At 41.1% G+C, this 17,504-nt stretch overlaps 1 protein-coding gene across 3 annotated transcripts in view; it reads left to right on the top strand.

The window, feature by feature from the left end:
* The window catches only part of FAM222B (family with sequence similarity 222 member B), a 73,580-nt gene that overhangs the window by 13,179 nt on the left and 42,897 nt on the right, over positions 1 to 17,504 (top strand). Inside the window, exon 1 of one of the 3 annotated variants that reach the window (XM_080677619.1) lies at positions 10,553 to 10,803. The exons of the other annotated variants lie outside the window; for them this stretch is intronic. The gene's annotated coding sequence lies outside the window, so the exon portion shown is untranslated. Of the gene's footprint in view, positions 1 to 10,552; positions 10,804 to 17,504 lie in introns of those variants that run through there. 3 annotated transcript variants of the gene reach the window in all.

The following is a 17,504-nucleotide window of genomic DNA, read 5'->3' as shown; positions in this document are numbered from 1 at the left end:
CTAACAATGTGGAATATATGTAATATTTGACCTTACATATTTCTTCTATGACTACTAATTAATGCCCTTTGAAAATTTCCTTCTTTGGTTATATCCTTTTTTTAATTGACTTGTAAAAGTTCTTTGTATTTTTGTTGCCATCAACTCTTCTTCGTAAATGTTGTAAAGATTCTTTAAGGCTGTGAATAAGAAGTGAGAAAGCAGGTGATTGCATCAACTACTTATGCAATGTGGTATTTGTTTAAAATGTTTGCCTTGGTTATTTGAGCAATGGTAAGCTTCTTTTGTCTCCCTCCTTCCAAAGATGCATAGAAAAGCTCCTTCTGTCTGAAGTAAAGTGTTGGCTCTGTATTGGTTATAATTTGCTTTTCTGGCTGGCAAAGCCTTCTTTTTGTTTTCTGTCTTCTGACAGATTATAGGATTGTGGGGAAACAGCGTCCAGGGCTTTTTCAGGAACTGTGCCATTTTATCTACAGGAGAAGCCATTGGCTTTGGCGCTAGAAGAGAATTGGCTCTGTATTTAAAGATGCCAAATCATACTTGATTCACAAGTTTGCTGTCTCATTTTGTATGTGTTTGAAACTTTTTTAGGATGTTGGCTTTTAGTTTTTCTACCATGTATACCCCATCAGTGTGAGAAATTAACTTGTTCCTTCTCGCCAACTCCCCACCCCTGACACCCACAATCTAATCCACTAAGGGTTTAACTGATAAACCAGAATTAAAGCTCAAAGTCACCATAAGGGCAATGGTAACATCTGTGTGGTCTATTTTTCCCTAATCCTCAAATGAATTATTTAGGTGTGGAAATGATTTGCCAACCAACATGTCTCTTTATACAGGCTTTTCAAAGGCAAGAGTGAAATTTAATTATCAGAGTACTTCTCTTTCCTAACTTGGAAACTTAATTTGTATAAGGCAGAGTACATTTAGGAAACTTCTATTTATTCATTTACCCTTGACACACACTTTTTATTTTATTTTTTAAATGTTTTTTTTTTTTTTTTTATTGATTTTTGTTTTGAGAGAGAGAGGAAGGGAGAGGTAGAGAGATAGAAACATTGATTGGCTGCCTGCTGCATGCCTCCTACTGGGGATTGAGCCTGCAACCTCGGGCATGTGACCTGACTGTAATCGAACCATGACCTCTTGTTTCCTGGGTCAATGCTCAACCACTGAACCACACCGGCCGGGCTGTCACACTCCTTTTAGGTGGGTGTAGCATAATTTATCCTGATTTCAAGTGAGAATTTTTATCATCATGTAAGCAGTCTTAACTCCAGTTGTATGTTACCTTCAAACTTTTAATATTGTGTAAAATTGATTTTGAAATCCAGCTAACTACAGATTTTAGCAAATCTTCCCCACCTAGCCCTAGCTGGTTTGGCTCAGTGGATAGAGCCTCTCTGCCTTCGAACTGAAAGGTCCCAGGTTCGATTCCGGCCAAGGGCACACTCGATCCCCAGTAGGGGGCGTGCAGGAGGAAGCCAATCAATGATTCTCTCATCATGTTTCTTTTTTTTTTTTTTATTCCACTTTTTTTTTTTTTTTGAATTTTATTGATTTTTTACAGAGAGGAAGGGAGAGGGATAGAGAGCCAGAAACATCGATGAGAGAGAAACATCGATCAGCTGCCTCCTGCACACCTCCTACTGGGGATGTGCCCGCAACCAAGGTACGTGCCCTTGACCGGAATCGAACCTGGGACCCTTCAATCTGCAGGCCGACGCTCCATCCACTGAGCCAAACCGGTTTCGGCCTCTCATCATGTTTCTATCTCTCTCTCTCCCTCTCCCTTCCTCTCTGAAATCAATAAAAATATTTTAAAAAATCTTTCCCATCCATTAAGGCCTTATATCTTTGTTTTCTATAGATAACAGTTAGGTGTAGGTTATTTTCATTTAGATTAAGGCATGGAAGATTGTTAATAGAATAAGCCAGTTTGGATAAGCTGATTTACCTAGTGTAAATTATTATATGTATGGACATGTGATTTTTTTTTCTCCCTCTGCCAGAAATGCTTCTCCTGTCCTGCCTCAAACTGGCAGTCTTACAAAAGGTGAGGTTTGGTTCTCATGTGCATTCTTTTTTATTTTATTTTTATTGATTTCAGAGAGGAAGGGAGAGGGAGAGAGAGATAGAAACATCAATGGTGAGAATCATTGATTGGCTGCCTCCTGCACTCCCCCTATTGGGGACTGAGCCCACAACCTGGGCATGTGCCCTTGGCCGGAATCGAACCTGGACCTTTCAGTCCGCAGGCAGAGGCTCTATCCACTGAGCCAAACTGGCTAGGGCATCATGTGCATTCTTTGTTATAATTTGCCTCTTTTTAAAATATATTTTATTGATTTTTTACAGAGAGGAAGGGAGAGGGAGAGAGAGTTAGAAACATAGATGAGAGACAAACATCAAGCAGCTGCCTCTTGCACACACACCCCTTACCGGGGATGTGCCCGCAACCAAGGTACATGCCCTTGACCGGAATCGAACCGGGGACCCTTGAGTCCGCAGTCCGACACTCTATCCACTGAGCCAAACTGGTTAGGGCTAATTTGCCTTTTTTAAACTGCTGTGTCTCTTCTCACTAGACTAAGTGCCTTAAAGACAGGGACTGTAACTTTTTCTCCTCTTCTTCTTCTTAGTCATCGTCTGCTTCATCTCCTTCTTCTTCTTTGTCATCTTTGTCTTCTTGGTCGTCTTCGTCTTCTGTCTTTGGAATCTAGTAGAGTTCCTGCTATACAGGAATAAAATAAATACGTGGTGTTGTGAGTGAATGAATGAATAACTTGAACTCTTAAAGACACCGTGAATGGATTTTACACTTCCCTCTAGTGTCTGAAAGAGAAAGTGCAGCCAGTTTAAAAAACTTAAAGGGTGCCTTGCTATATTGAAATAATAGTTCAAAGCATTGCCTTTTTAATTTTTATTTTTCTAAACTGAAATGTTTGTTTTTTTAATTAATTTTAGAGAGAGGAAGGGAGAGGGGGGGAAAGTGAGAGAGAGAGAAACATCAATGATGATAGAGAATCATTAATCGGCTGCCTCCTATACGGTCCTTACCAGGAATTGAGCACGCAACCCATGCATGTGCTCTGACCAGGAATTGAACTATGACCTCTTGGGATGCCCAGCCACTTTAACAATTGTGGTTTGTGGTTTTTTTTCAGGTTTTTATGGGGGAAATGCCTTTTTTAAAAAAAATATATTTTATTGATTTTATTGAGAGAGGAAGGGAGAGGGATAGAGAGTTAGAAACATCGATGAGAGAGAAACATCGATCAGCTGCCTCCTGCACACCCCCTACTGGGGATGTACCCGCAACCAAGGTACATGCCCTTGATCGGAATTGAACCTGGGACCCTTCAGTCCACAGGCCGATGCTCTATCCACTGAGCCAAACCGGGTAGGGCCGTGGTTGGCAAACTGCGGCTCGCGAGCTACATGTGGCTCTTTGGCCCCTTGAGTGTGGCTCTTCCACAAAATACCACGGCCTGGGCGAGTCTATTTTGAAGAAGTGGCGTTAGAAGAAGTTTAAGTTTAAAAAATTTGGCTCTCAAAAGAAATTTCAATTGTACTGTTGATATTTGGCTCTGTTGACTAAGGAGTTTGCCGACCACTGGGTAGGGCAAGGGAAATGCCTTTTTAATAGTGTTCAGCTTCTTTATAGATCATTATTACGGTTTTGTCTTTGTTATGCAGAGCTACTAAAAACTATATTTGATTGGAGTAAATTGTCGAGGCACCTGATTTTGCTTTTGTGTTTTGTTTTGTCTTTTGTTAATTCTCACCCGAGGATATTTTTCCATTGATTTTTAGGGAGAGTGGAAGAGAGAGGGAAAGACAGAGAGAAACATCAATATGAGAGAAACACATCAATTGGTTGCCTGCTGCATGAGCCCTGACCTGGGTTCAGTCTGGGGAGGAGCCTGCAACCAAAGTATGTGCCCTTTGGTCCTCAGGCTGACACTCTATCCACTGAGCCAAACTGGGTAGGGCGTTTTTTTTTGTTTTGTTTTTTCTTGGTATAAATGTCATTAGGGAGCCCTGGCCAGTTTGTTCAGTGATTAGAGCATCGTCCTGTGGTTGGATTCCCTATTCCTCCTCCTCCCTCTCCTTCTCTTCTCCCCCTCTCCCTCCCCCCTCCCCCTCCCCTTCCCCTTCCTCCTTCTCCTCCCCTTCCCATTCACCTCCCCCTCCCTTTCCCTCTTCCTTTTAACATCTTTTACTGATTATAAAAATAAGATAGTCTGGCCGGTGTTGCTCGATGGTTAGTGTCGACTTAGGAACCAGGAGGTCACAGTTCGATTCTGGTTAGGGCACATGCCCAGATTGCGAGCTCAATCCCCAGTGTGGGGCACACAGGAGGCAGCCGATCAATGATTCTCTCTCATCATTGATGTTTCTCTCTCTCTCTCTCCTTTTCTCTCTGAAATCAATAAAAAATACATCTTTAAATAAATAAAAATAAGACATGTTCAATATAGAAAGTTTAAAAACTATAAAAATAATCTATAATTGTATTACTCAACAAATTTATTAAAATTACAAAATGAATGCATATTTTTTTATTTTTTAAAAGATCAAATAAAAAATATTAAAAAATTCTCTCCTTTGTTCCTCCCTACCCCTCCTATCTTTCTCTCAGTGGTAACAACTGTTGACTTATTGGTGTATGTATACACGTCCAGATATTTTCTTGGACCCTATAGACATATACCAGGTATACCGGCTAATAATGCGGATTTTTTTCAAAAGATGGGAGTTATACATATGTTGATATATATGCGATTTGATATGTATGCTGTTTTGTTTTGTCTTCACTTTGTATTGGCAACAAGCTTCAAAACTTCATATATCAGCCCTAACCGGTTTGGCTCAGTGGATAGAATGTCAGCTTGAGGACTGAAGGGTCCCAGGTTCGATTCCGGTCAAGGGCATGTACCTTGGTTGTGGGCACATACCCAGTAGGGGGTGTGCAAGAGGCAGCTGATTGATGTTTCTCTCTCATGGATTTTTCTAACTCTCTATCCCTCTCTGTAAAAAATCAATAAAATATATATTTTTTAAAACTTCATATGTCAAATTTTCTGAAGATGTTAACATCATAGATATTTTTACACTTAAAAATGTTGAATTTCGTGCCAAAAAAAGAGCATTTGCGGGAAGTTTTAATTCATTACTTTATTTTGAAGAAAAGTGCTGCTGAATACTTCGGGAAGCTTATGGTGAACATGCTCCATCTCAAGATACTTGTGAACGCTGGTTTAAACGCTTTAAAAGTGATGATTTCAATGTGAAAGACAAAGAACGTCCAGGTCAACCAAAAAAGTTTGAAGACCAACAATTACAAGCATTATTGGATGAAGATGCGTGTCAAACTCAAAAACAACTTGCAGAAAGATTAAACGTTGCTCAGCAAACAATTTCCGATAGTTTACAAGCAATGGGAAAGATTTTAAAGGAAGGAAAATGGGTGCCACATCAACTGAACGAAAGACAAATGGAAAACCGAAAAGTCATCAGTAAAATGTTGCTTCAGTGGCACGAAAGAAAGTCTTTTTTGCACCGAATTGTGACTGGCGATGAAAAGTGGATTTATTTTGAGAATCCGAAATGCACAAAATCATGGGTTGATCCAGGTCAACCATCAACATCGACTCTATAAGTCCATATCGCTTCGGAAAGAAGACAATGTTCTGCATTTGGTGAGATCAGGAAGATGTATTATGAGCTTCTAAAACCAGGTGAAATCATTAATACTGATAGATACAACAAATAATCAATTTGGACCACGCTTTGATCGTGAAATGACCAGAATGTACCAGAAGACACGGCAAAGTAATTTTGCTTCATGATGATGCACCATCACATACTTCAAAACCAGTTAAAGACATGTTAAAAGATCTTGCCTGGGAAGTATTAATCCTGCTATATTCACCAGACCTTGCTACTTCTGATTACCACTTGTTCTGATCGATGGCACTTTCTGAGCAGCACTTCAAAACATAAAAAGAAGTGGAAAATTGGGCCTCTGAATGGTTTGCCTCAAAACAAGAAAAGTTCTATTGGCACAGATCCACAAATTACCTGAAAGATGGGGGAAATGTGTAGCTAGCAATGGACATTACTTTGAATAAAGCACTTTTGATGTTTCTCTTAAAATTATCGTGTTTTCTTGGATTACAAAATCCACATTATTAACCAGTACACCTGGTAGATTTATATGTGATTATTATTATTATTATTATTAAAATCTCAGTGGAGGATTTGTTTTCATTGATCTCTAGAGAGAGAGAGAGACAAAGGGAGAGAGAGAAACATTGATGTGAGAAAGAAACATTGATTGGTTACCTCTTGTACGTGCCCCGACAGGGATTGAACCTTCAACCTAGGTAGGTGCCCTGACTGGGAATCGAACCATTGACCCCTTTGGTGCATGGCATGATACTCCAATCAACTGAACCACACTAGCCAGGGCTGATACTTTAAAACTTTTCGTTGAGATAAAACATACATATAGAAAAGTGTACATAAGTAGACAGCTCAATAAATTTTCACAAATTGAACATACCTATGCAACTGGTTCCCAGATCAAGAAACATTACCAGCCCTCTTGAAGTCCCTCTTATCAGTTTTGTCTGTTATACTGTTGAAGCATAATAAGTACTTAGTAGTGGCAGAGTGAGAACTTGATTACAGGTATTTTATTTTGAAAATGAATTAAGAAAGTTATTAATGATTTCAGCTTTGGTGGCTGTTATGAGAACTTGGTTCATTTAAGTGATTTGAACCATTCTTTTGCTATGAAGTTTACTGGTGTAAGTATTTATTGAGGACTTCACTATGTATTCTTTACTTGGCAAAATTGGGGAGTGAGAATGCCTGGCCATTGTGGCTCAGGGGTTGAGCATCGACCTATGAATCAGGAGGTCACAGTTTGATTCCTGATCAGGGCACATGCCTGGGTTGTGGGCTCCATCCCCAGTGGGGGATGTGCAGGAGGCATCCCGATCAATGGTTCTCTCTCATTGATGTTCCTATCTCTCTCTCCCTCTCCCTTCCTCTCTGAAATCAATAAAAATATATATTTTTTAAAATTGGGGAGGTAGAAGATATAAAGGCAAATATAATACTAGCTCTGATTTACATACAGTCTAACTTAGGAAGACAAATTACATTAGACAACAGAACAATTAAGTACTAAATTGTGTAGTAGTGATTCAAAAAAGGAATAATTGCTGACAGCATCAAAGAAGGCTCCACCAGGGAGGTGGAATTTGAGCTGGGCCTTGGAGAATGGGTAGGATTTAAATGGAATGGTTATAACATTATAAGTCATGGCAAGGAAGTTCGAAATGGATGAACATGATATATAGACAATGAGCAAGCAGAACAATCTGTCTGGTGTGGGGAAAACATGCTGAGGAAAGGTAGAGAATTAAGTTTGATAACATAGGCTAGTGCCAGGTTATAGGACATGTAACAGCCACAGAGTGGAAACTTGGCTGGGTGACATAGGCACCAGTGAGCCATGATATAGCTTAGTGGATAGGAATCTTAGATTTGAAGCCAGAAAACTCAAAACTCACGTTCTTTTTTTTTTTTTTTAAAGAAAATAAATCCTTTTTTAAAAATTGATTTGAGAGAGAGAGGGAAGGGAGAGAGAAATTAATTGTGAAAACTCAAGTTCTAATACTGACTGACATTTCCATTTATCAGCTATGTGCAGCTCTATGACCTAGATCAGATAGTATAACCTCTCTGGACATCAATTTCTTCATATGTAAAAATGGAAAATTTATATTTCATAGGGTTATTATTATGATAAAAATATTTGTGTATATATATATGTATTACTTGACACATATGTGTATGGGCCTTGCATCTAGTAAATGTACAATAAATTGAACTGTTTCTGTCTGTCTTTTTTTTTTAATCCTCACCTGAAGATATTTTTTTCCTTTTTTTTTTTTTAGAGAGAGTGGAGGGGAGGAAAGGAAAGAAAAATAGAGAGAAATGCACCATTTGGTTGCCTTCCATATGCACCCAGACCTGGGCCGCAGGGAATTGAAGTTGCAACCCCCCACCCTCCAGATACTTGCCCTTGACTGGGAATCGAACCCATGACCCTTTCAGTCTGAGGGCTGACCCTCTAACCACTTAGAAAAAACGGCCAGGGGAGTTTCTGTAGTTCTTAAGAAGAGCAAATGGATGAAAGCAGTGGTATATGGAATAAGGGAGCTTAGAGAATAGTTGCCCCCACAGACATATGGTAAGGGTCTCTGTTAGGGTAGTGGTAATAATACAGAAAGGACATTTGCGGGACATGAACAGAATTGGACTTGAATTTCTGTTTAGGCGGAAATGTTTTGGGTGTCCCAGTGATCTTTTCTTAAACAGTTATAATTCCTCTGTGGTTTCTTGTACTGTATAGATACTTTTGGCAAGATGTGTTTGACTTTTTAATTTCCATTAAGATACTTAAAACCCTCTAAGAGTTCCTGGTTTATGTTTTAGAAGAGGATATTAGAAGTTTTATCAGAATTATCCAGTTTTCAATAACATTTGTTTTCATAACTCTTAGACATCAAGAGTACTTACACTATTTTTTTTTTTTTACTTTTTAAAAATGTTTGTTTATTGATTTTAGGGTAAGAGAGAGAGATTTGTTCCACTTATTTATGTACTCATTGGTTGCTTCTTGTATGTGTCCTGATCAGGGATTGAACCCACAACCTTGGCGTATCAGGATGATGCTCTAACCAACCGAGCTGCCTGGCCAGTGCAAGAGTACACTATTTTAAACAGTAGCTTCTTGCAGTATTATTTAGTTATTTTAATATGGAAAATGACAGGGGATTACTAAGTGATATGGAGGAGAGTTATAACTGCTTTGTGCTCTTGAGAATTTTTGTTTTAGTTCAGGAGAAGATGGGAAGGGGCTGGACTCACCTGCTAACTAACCTGGCAGACTTTTGTGGGCAGAATTTAAAATAAAATAAAAATCTCACATTTGGTTTTTTACATATGGACCTTAATAAGCTAGCCTATGAGACACCATTGAGGTTCCTCTATAAATCTTAAGCCACAGTTTTTAATTTGGTTAGGAAAAATATCAGGCTTAAAAATGGGTGTTTTCAGCTCCTTTTCCATCTTCCAAGAAGATGGAGTTTATATATATGAAATGCTTTGAGCTCCATATAAGAAAGGCCTACTTGCCCAGCTGGCATGGCTCAGTGGTTGAGTGTTGACCTATGAACCAGGAGGTCATAGTTCGATCCTCAGTGTGGGGTGTGCAGGAGGCAGCCAATCAATGATTCTCTCTCATCATTGATGTTTCTATCTCTCTCTGCCTCTCCCTTCCTCACTGAAATCAATAAAAATATGTTTGTTTGTTTTTTAAATAAAAGGCTACTTAAATTTAAAGTATTTTGTTGTAGTGTATTATTATTATTATTATTATTATTATTATTATTATTATTATTGTAGTAGTAGTACTTGGGGAACTAAGGGGGATTGTAGTCATTTAGATATGTAATACTAGTTGCCAGAACTCTGTGGACGAAAATGATCATATTGGTAATAGGTGGCTTTTCCCGATACCCGTTTTTCTTATATCTTAAGTGAGCCCCACTATGCCTAAGAAAATATCCTACAATCCTTAGCATATTCTATTCCAGCAGTGTTATGTCCCTGACGTTGGCATTTGTGATTGATGTATTGATGCAACCTGCCAGCTATGCCGCGGCCTGCCAATTGCTGAGAGTTTTTCTCATATTAGGTGTATGGCTTGAACAAGACTTAAGAGGTTTGTTTCCTGGTTTTACTGAAACCTGCTAAGGGAGTGGTTAGCTTGGGTTTAATGGAATGTAGATGTCTTGTGTCTGAACTGGGTCAACTGTGTGTGTTTTTGGTGTTTCTTTTTTGTAGATGATTTAATGTATTCCTCTCTTCCCACCACCAACATACCTTCCAGATACATACCTTCCCAATATGCCCCTCACCCCTTAATTTCTGCGGCACGGCAATCTGTAGTTTCAGACAGGGTGGATTGATTGATGTGTGCAGCTGATATGCAAACCTAAATCTATACACCGTAATGAGTGGTTGATTAGTCTGAGAAAAGAAGGGCGAGGCATATAGACCTGCATTTTTTTTTTTACTGTCGGTTGTCACCAGGTGGCTATTGCTGTGGAAGTCTGAGGCACTCTAGGGTACCACCTGGATGGTTAGCTTAGGTTTACCCAGGCAGAGAGTGGGCAGGGGAGCGGGGGAAGGGGTGAGGCATCACTTGGCTCAGCTACGGGATACTAGACTCCGAGCTTTGAGGTGGGGGCCCAGAGAGGTGGGGGCAGCTCTAACAAAGAGGAGCCGGGCCCGGGCCGGGGCCGCAGGTAGTTGGCCTATCCCCGGCAGCTGACCTCCCAGTGGGCCTCCCCAGTTGGCTGCTTTGCGAGTCGCTCTGCTGGCTCCCTGGCTCGCCATTGGTTGTGAGGACGGGAGGGGGCTCCTGGAGGGCCGGGATGGAGTTGAGGGGGCGGGGCTGGCTTCCGGCGGCGAAGCTGGGCTAGCGGTCGCAGACTGGGGGAGGGGGTGCCGGCGCTCCTCGGAGTGCTGCGCTCGGAGAGCCAGGCACCCGGAGCAGCCGCCCCCTCCCCCGCCAAGACCACTGGAAGCCCCTTCTCTTTCATCCTCTCGGGGCGGGGCGTGGAGTGTTGAGCTACCCCAGGCGGGCGGGGCGGAGCCCGGAGCCCCACCGAGCGCTGCAGAGCGAACCTCACCTCCCTTCTAGGGGTCAAGGTGTGTGTGTGTGTGTGTGTGTGTTTTCTAACGCAACCCCGACTTCTGCAGACTTAACCTTGAGGGGAAATGGAATGGGAAATAAGAGCTCCGCGTCCCATCAGTTTATTTTGATTTTCTAATTCTACCCTTCATTCTTTCCCTCCCTTCATTCCACCCCTGCGGCAGGGTAAGGAGATTCAGGACTCATCTCTTACTGATGTGTCGATGTCGGTCGCGTAGTAAAATAACAGAGAGAGAAAAAAGGAGCCTTTCTTATATGGCATCTGATGCAGTGAACCGCAAAAAAAAGAAAGAGAAGCTAGGAGTGTGTTTTTGGAACTGTACTGCATCCTTGTCCATTAAAAGCTGTCTTCACCATTTTCCTTCTTGGGACTACCTTAATCAGCAAAAACTATCTGAAAAGGCAGAAGGTGCTCGTGGAAAGAGGGAGAGCCCCCGTCAATTGGTGGTTAAAGGAAATTCTGATAGTGATTGATTAACTCTGCTAAAGTCTCTTCCCGAGTACATTTTCACCGGCTTTGTGTAGTACTAAACCCTGTTGGAGACTCCTGGCTAGAGGGAGCAAACTTACCTTGCGGTACTGAAAACTTGTCTTATCTGTTTCTCCACCGGTCTGTTTCTTATATCCATAGGTTCTCAGAGGAATTAGTTTTGGCTGTCAAAAACCAAAATCAAACTTTAAAAAATACCCAGATGAATTTTAATTCGTTTATTTTTTAAAGCCTCTTCCTCCCAACTTTATGAATTTTAATGACTGTATTACAATTGATATTATATTTTTCTCTTTTGAGTTCTTTTGCTTCTACAACTTATGGGTCCCTTCTTTCTGAAGGATGCAGCGCTCAGCCTCAGCCAAAATCAGGAATCCTTTATAGGTTTTTAATGGAGAGGAAAGTTATTAGTTGATGATAGAAAACCTCAAATTTTTGATAGAAACAAAGGATGTGTGAATTTGTGTGTCGTCTGCATGTCTGTGTTGAGTGGCAATTTTATGGTAAACTTGTTTTAACTGGGCATTTTCACCAAAGGTGTTTAGACCAGATTTATGTTAATGTTGATTAGCTAGAATGTCTGAAGGGATAAATCTCAATTTTTGGTCAGCACTTTGATAAAAAAAATTTTTTTGAAGATCGAATTGCCTTTATTAAAACAATTCATGAATTGGGCAACATCCCATTTAGCAACTAGAAGGACATTCCTGGGTAAATATTAATTGAAGTGATTGAGAGTTCATTTTTGAAATTTAGGTTTAGTTTTCAGAGACTGTTCTAACTGGAGTTTAGTGTTGACAGAATTGATATGTTGCAGGTATTTTACAGTTTTAGCTGGATTAATGTTTTCTCTTTGCATGGATTTATTGGATCTCTAACCAATAAGGAGCAGTTTAGAAAGCAAGTATTATAAAGAATAGGGATGATGAGATAGGAAACCCAACTCAGTTGTGAAAACTTATTAGGGATCAGAAAACTTATACTTTAAAAAAATTCTCAAGTAGACTTAGTATAGAATTGTGCAAAAAAAATAGATTCACAATAAACCTTTGTTGGATTTGGGGTTTTTAGTTTATTACCAATTTATCCCTTCAAACTCCATGAATAATATTTAAATTGAAAGACAAAGAGGATCTCTTACCTAATGTTACTGAGAATGAACCTTTAAAAATCACTGATTTAATCTTTGACAGCTAGCCTGGTACAAAATGAAATGCAATTTAGCTAAGCTATAGCAAGCTGAGGAAGTGACAAAAACCACTTGGTGGCCATATTAAAGCATATACCACCAGTTCATTTTGCTTCTACCGGAAAACAGGTTGCCATCCTATTTGATATCTATTCTAGGTGGTTTTTTCTTTGTCTACCCATAGGTGATGTTATAATGCACTTAGCTCACTTCATTTTTAAAAAATTTATTGATTTGAGAGAGAGATGAAGGGCGAGAGAAAGAGAGACAGACAGACACATGGATTTGTTGTTCCACTTATTTATGCATTCATTGGTTGATTCTTGTATGTGCCCTGACCCGGGATCAAACCCACAACCTTGATGTATCAGGATGACACTATAACCAACTGGATGAACTACCTGACCAAGGCTCCTCACCTACTTTTTAAATATTTGTTTTCTTGGTTAATTTTTGTAATTAGTATTTTGCATGGTGCAGTGATTTCCCCAAAGAATTTTCCCCCAGGAGACAAAAGGCTATGTATAGAGCTAATAGGTGTATCTACACTGATCTTCAAATGTCACTTAAGGGAGATGGAAATTTGCAGATTTGGTCCTCTGCAAGGAAACATGAAGCTGTGACTTCTCGTATCTCTTAAGTTGAAGGGGCATGCTGCTGCTGAGGTTAAAGTAGCTGCTTTAATTTTCTTTAGTAGTCTGTTTCTATCCATTCTGCTTATTTTTGTGAGTTACATTTTGGAATGTGTTAAGAAAAGGGGTCCTATGTTTTCTCTAAAGGGAGACTCAACTCAATCCCCCATTCACATCCGAAGTATAAAATGATCCCCTTAAGAAGATGAAGGAAAGATTGGGCCCTTGGCGTTGTTTGATTCTTATAATAATTAGTTTGAGTGTTACCAGATTTGGAATTGGGTAAAGCTTGTTCAAGGTGAGAAAATATTAGAGGTGAAAAGACCTGGGAATGCTGCTATATAAGAGACTTATTTAGAGACAATGAATGTATTCATGTGGAGATAGTTTGTAGCTGTTCAGCTTTGTCAGGTGTCTGAGAATATTTTGTGTGTGTTTAAACACAACCCCCTCTCCCAGGGGTTGATTCTTGGCAGCTGAGTCTTATGAGGAAGTTGTTTGCTGTGAGTCTGAATCCAGAGAGTAGAGGACTTGGTGGAGTCTGTTATCTGTTTATGACCCAGATAAGCATGTGGAATTGGTTGCTGGTGAATTACTGAACTCTTCCTAATGAATGGTTGCTAGGCAAAGTGCATCTCAATCAGTTTAATCCTCAATAGTTTACAGGTCTGCTCTTGTTGAGGGCCAGGATGGTCTTTCTAATGATATTGCCCTTTAAGAATCCTTTTGGATGTGCATATACTAGTATGTTGCTCAGTGGCTTTAAAAAAAAAAAAAAAAAAAGGACTAGAACAATTTAGGGAGATCACTTTATTCATTTACTTACCTTTTGGTAATGTGGATCAGCATTGTCATTAACATCTCTCCTGGATCAAGTGGTAATGGATGGGGGTTTGCTCTCCAATATTAAGATTCCACTGTGTTTGATTGTCTTCTGTTTTGTAACTAGTAAGGCAATGAACTAACACGTTCATTGTTAGTTGAAAACAGGCCAGTGATAACACTGCCCTTGGGTCTAGATGGATGGAAAATAGGACACAGTAAACAATTGAGGGCATAAATAATGAATCTTCCAACTGAGCCCTGGGAGAATGAAGGAGATTATCCTTAGAGCTGTTCAATCTGGCAGTGAAAAGGAAAGAGTCCACTGAATTAATTATCCTGTGTTTGATACTGCACATATTATGGGATTGTAAGAGCCATTCAAAACACAGTTGCCTTTTAAATATAAACTTTGAACCCATCTTTTTGTTCATTTTGATTTTTAAAACCAAACACACAAGTTAAATTGTTCATTTATTTTTAGAATCCACGCCTTTGCTCTCTCCCCCAAATTTGTTCTATATGTTAGCATTCTAACAAATACCGGTCAGTCCTTATATTTGGCCAGGTCTTAGAATTTTTTTTTTTAAAATATATTTTATTGATATTTTTACAGAGAGGAAGGGAGAGGGATAGAGAGCCAGAAACATCCATGAGAGAGAAACACCGATCAGCTGCCTCTTGCACACCCCCCACTGGGGATGTGCCCACAACCAAGGTACATGCCCCCGACCGGAATCGAACCCGGGACCCTTCAGTCCGCAGGCCGACGCTCTATCCACTGAGCTAAACCGGTTTTGGCCAGGTCTTAGAATTTTTATTAGAGATTTCATTATCTGTAAATATAAAGGGTAATAGAAGAAAAAAGAGAAGCCTGAGGTGGTTTAAAGGAATTCTTTGGTACCTTGAGTACATAGTATACTTTTAAATTAAATGTGGGCCTAAAGAGTATCTTACCTAATAATAGAGAAACATGTAAATTGACCGTACCTCCGCTATGGCCACAGCCAATCAGTGAGTTTGCAAATTAACCCAACAAAGATGGAAGTTAATTTGCATACATACCTGGGTGCTGGGAACCTCCTCGGCACCCAGGTCACTCCCAGCCGGCCATCGGAGGGGCGGGGGGGCCCCCTTCCCAAGCCTAAAGCCTGGGGCGGAAACTTTAGGCTTGGGCAGGGGCCGAGCCTGGGATTGGAGGGAAGGGGAAAAAACTCAATGGAAACATACCCTCAGATGAGGATAAAAAGAAAAATAAAGAAAGAAATGTCATATCCTATGGAAGACACATCTTCAAAATGCCTAAAGAAAGTTGTCATTTTTTCATGGTGAAGTGACTGGAGTCCATGTTGATGAAAACACCTTGGTGGCTGCGGTGACTGTCAGTGGCTGCAGCAGCGGGATGATGGGGCTGGCGCCTTCCCCTGATCAGCCCGGTCGCCTCCCGAAAATGGAGGCCAGACTGCGGCTTAGGCCCGCTCCCAATGGGGAGCGGGCCTAAGCCATCAGTAGGACATCCCCTGAGGGCTCCCAGTATGTGAGAGGGGGCAGGCTGGGCTGAGGGACCCCTCCCCAGTGCACAAATTTCATGCACCGGACCCCTGGTACTATGTAATAAAAGAGTAATATGCAAATTGACCATCACTCCAACACATAAGATGGCTGCCCCCATGTGGACACAGATGGCCACCACAAGATGGCTAGCAGGGGAGGGCAGTTGGGAGGGACCAGGCCTGCAAGGGAGGGCAGTTGTGGGCAATCAGGCCAGCAGGGGAGGGCAGTTGGGAGGGACCAGGCCTGCAAGGGAGGGCAGTTGGGGGCGATCAAGCCTGCAGGGGTGGGCAGTTAGGGGTGACCAGGCCGGCAGAGGAGGGAAGTTGGGGGCAACTGGGCCTGCAGGGAAGGGCAGTTGTGGGGGGGGGCCCAGGCCTGCAGGGGAGAGCAGTTGGGGGGACCAGGCCTGCAGGGGAGGGCAGTTAGGGGTGACCAGGCCTGCAGGGGAGGGCAGTTAGGGGCAAACAGGCTGGCAGGGGAGCAGTTAGGCATCAATCAGGCTGGCAGGGAAGTGGTTAGGGGGGTGATCAGGCTGGCAGGCAGAAGCAGTTAGGGGCAATCAGGAAGGCAGGCAGGCGAGCAGTTGGGAGCCAGCAGTCCTGGATTGTGAGAGGAATGTCCGACTGCCCGTTTAGGCCCGATCCTACCGGGATCAGGCCTAAACAGGCAGTCGGACATCCTTCGAGGGGTCCCAGATTGGAGAGGGTGCAGGCTGGGCTGAGGGACACCTCCCCCCCCCCTGTGAACGAATTTTATGCACCGGGCCTCTAGTAATTATATAACAACTCACAAAAAGTTAAGGTTAAGACAAGAGTTTCTTCAGCCCAAGAATCATTTTCAGTGTTAACATCAGTATTTTTACTTTTGGGTTTATTTTTATTCAGTGAATTAAATAAGCAGTCTCTTGTGGTCTCACCTTTTCACTAAGGTAGGCAAAACTAATGCCCTGAGAATGCCCAAATAATAATGATTTGGTAGTAAAGCCACTGCCAGAGCCAAAGTCTCTGAATTCTTCCCTTTTCTGAATTTCTAATGTATTTAGGTTTTTTTTCTCCAAGAACTCCTTTTAGGATTCCTATTTGAAACTAGTATCCCAGTGTACGGATTTGTGTACATTGAAAGGAAATTAATTAGAAGAAATATTTTCATATTGCTATTCGCCCTTTCTCTATAATAGCAGTATCAACCAAATTCACGATTGACAATGACAGATGGAAACATGTGTGTGATTGGCGCCAGCGAGAGTTTTATATGTATCCCGCATGCGCCAGTCAAGTTAGCCTTTTGTATATATAGATAAACTTACTTAATTAGACCTGCTTTCTGATTTAGCTAAACTTTTTCCAGCCCAGTGAAGCACCCCAACTTCTTTTTCAGGTAATTGTCAGCAACACAGCAGTAAATATCAACACGAAGCAGATTATTATTGTAGATCACGCAGGGAGAACAAAGGGTTAAATATTTAACTGTAGCAGTATTTGACTATGTTCTGTGCAGTGAGAAAACCTGAAGTAATTTTAAAGTTCCACCATTTCTTCTTTTCAGTGGGGTCAAGTTTCTAAACTTTTAAAATCTCCATGGTCTTGCTTATGAAAAGAAAATAGGATTCTACTCAGTCTCCTATCTGCCTACTCCAGGACTTCTGTGAGGATTAAATGAGATGAGGCACGAGAAAATGCCTCACAAACATTTGGTCTCTCTCTCCTGACAAGCTGTTTTTATATTTCTAGTGGTGAAGGGAATTCAAAGACCAAAATGCCATTATCAATCAAGAGAGGGAGGAAGGTTCAGGATGAAGTATTGGAGGAATAAAAGACGTGTAAAAAAAGACCAAATTGAAATGTTATTATATTTGGTGCTGATGGATCCCAGGGAGGGATCATTGGATTGTTTAGATCAAATTTTAGGATTGAGTTTGTTAAATTTCAGCCTAGCCTGAAAGGGAAGAGGGTATCTTTGCCAGCATATGTGCAGAACTCTAGTTAAGGGTTCATTCCCGATCAGATATAG

Source organism: Plecotus auritus (assembly GCF_963455305.1).
Source record: "Plecotus auritus genome assembly, chromosome: 7".
Taxonomy (NCBI): domain Eukaryota; kingdom Metazoa; phylum Chordata; class Mammalia; order Chiroptera; family Vespertilionidae; genus Plecotus; species Plecotus auritus.
Note: the sequence above shows the minus strand (reverse complement) of the source record. Positions and strands in the feature narration are given on the sequence as shown.